At 42.5% G+C, this 2,500-nt stretch overlaps 1 protein-coding gene across 2 annotated transcripts in view; it reads left to right on the top strand.

Moving 5' to 3' along the window:
- Nucleotides 1-2,500, top strand: part of afap1 (actin filament associated protein 1) — a 106,013-nt gene that overhangs the window by 64,892 nt on the left and 38,621 nt on the right. The window lies entirely within an intron of this gene.

A 2,500-nucleotide genomic window follows, 5' to 3' on the forward strand; every position in this document is an offset into this window, starting at 1 on the left:
GAAACAACTTCTCCATCAGTAATGGAGTGTTTTTATGAGTAAGCTGTGTGTCTCATCAACACTCTGAAACCAGACCGCACACAGTCCACACACTACGCTCCGCTTGATTTGTTGAGCTGGCGCCGACCGTGCTCCGGCCGGCTCTCCAGCGATAGATGGACGTTGTACTCAGTGGTGGAAAAAGTAATCAAATGTTAAAAAAACTATAAAAGTATCAATACTGCAATGTAGAAATACTCTGTTACAAGTAAAAGTCCGGAATTCAAAATGACAAAAGTATTGGAATCCAAATGTACTTAATGGTTAATGTTTTTGTAATTGTTTTGTTATAATAATCAAAATCTACAAAGTAAGTAGTAACTAAAGTTTTCAAATTATTATAGTGGGGTAAAAGTACAATATTTGCCTCTGAGGTGTTAGTGGAGTAGAAGTAAAAGTACAGAAAATTGGAAATATTCCAGTACAGTAAAAAACAAAATACCTCAAAACCGTACTTAAGTACAGTACTTGAGTAAATTTGCTCAGTTACTTTACACCACTAGTGGAGCTCTGTCCCGTCCTCCCAGGCCCCTGAGCCCCCGATCCGGGGCCAAACCCCATTGGAGCCACAGCCTGTCATTTCCCTCCGCTAGCCCAATTACACTCCGTCCCAGCCAAAAGCAATGAGCTGAAGAACTCAAACACGAGAGTGCACAACAGAGAGAGAGAGAGAGAGAGAGAGCACTAGAATGCATGCAGGCAAAGATTGTGTTTGTGAGACAGAGACTGTGCATATTAGAGCCCCACATATTGGCCAGAGCAATATATATTGTCATTTCTGGCTTTCTTTACATCGGCATCGGCACTTATGCAAATCAATTCAATTTCAATTCAAAAAGAAGCTTTATTGGCATGAGAAAACATACGTTTACATCGCCAAAGCAAGCGTCAAAATATAATAAAAAACAGTTGAAAATGGGGAAAGGATATACTGTTGGAGGGGGTACAGCATTGTGTAAACAGAACTATGTCACATTGCGTCGTTATATAATGGTTATGAAGCTTTTTGAGACAAATCGCAGGAATCTTTTGCAGTCACTTTGGGACTAATAGCAGCATATTTTCTCAAGTTATGCGGCCAATGTGTCCCAATTTGGACCAATTTCAACCTGGCGTCCTTATTTCGGGCCGTGTCATCATTTTCTATGTGATTTTACAAAAGTCTTCTACAAGCTCACAACGTGTCACGCCGCAGCCCATTGTGAGCTGGCCATTAAAGTTTGTGTTCACCTATCAAAAAGTTGTTTATTTTTTATTTATTGGTTTGTTTATAAGCCAAAAGTTCTCGAATAGAGACTTTTAATCAAATCTAAAACAAATGAAATAATTATCGATTTATAAAATGTAGCACTTCAGACAAAACGTCGGTGGTCTAGAGGAATCTCCTAACATCTGGTTTGGCGTAGGACCCAGCAATCTGGCATTGGTCTGGCTCTAGTGTGTGTAGATGTGCGTGTGTGTGTGTGTCTGTCTGCATATCGTCTCCGTTGCGTGGAAACCTCATACGTCCAAAAACTGTTACTTTTCAGGATTCAAATAAAAAAGCATCAAAAGTAGCAGATCCACAAGTTCGAAACACGTCGCTTCTCGCCGCGTTTCGAGCTTGTAGATCTGCTACTTTTTAATGCTTTTGTGTGACGCTGTAGTATGATCAAGTAGGGCGTTAATTTACGGGAAAAAAACACGAAAAGTTAGAATATCGAGATAAGAGGTTTCTGCCTCGATAGCGACGATACGCAAGAGAGAACGGCCATTCACGTCTTAACAACATCCATCCCATCATGGGTTGCCAGATCTGACGGCAAAGGGGGGGTGGCCGGGGGGTTGGTTGCCAGGTCTGGAGGTCCCGCGAGGTCACACGGTATAATACGCCGTAGTGGCGCCCTGTAACAGTACATACACAACCCTCTGCGTTTCCCATTCCACCCAGACCTGGACCTTTTTTATATTGCATAATGCTTCCAATGGGCATAGTAGTAAAACACTTTGGTGTAATGTGTCTACCAGACCACAGCCCCCCCCCCCCCCCCCCCCCCTGCATGTGTTTGTGCTTGTTCTTTATGTACTGCTGGCTGGCGGCCAATAGCATGACTGGATATCGTTGCTGTCGGGCAGAAACCTCATATCTCCATATATTTTGTGTTTTTTTGTTGTAAATTGACGCCGTTCTTGATCATACTACTACAGCGTCACACAAGCGTCACGCAAGCTATAAATGTTGTGCGTTTACTTTTGCTGTTTTGTTTTTGAATTTGAATCCTGAGAAGTGACAGTTTTGGACATATGAGGTTTACGCCCAACAGAGACGATGTGGGAGAGAGAGAGAGAGAGAGAGAGATAGAGCTGGGTGTGGAACGGTAGTGTTCCGCATGTGTTGCATTAAACCAGGCATGTTCTCCAGGCATAAAGAATGAGCTGTTTAATTATGTGGCAATCGCATGAGGAAATAAACGTATGAGGA

This window comes from Gymnoscopelus microlampas, assembly GCF_963454915.1.
Source record: "Gymnoscopelus microlampas genome assembly, chromosome: 19".
NCBI classification, from domain to species: Eukaryota; Metazoa; Chordata; class Actinopteri; order Myctophiformes; family Myctophidae; genus Gymnoscopelus; species Gymnoscopelus microlampas.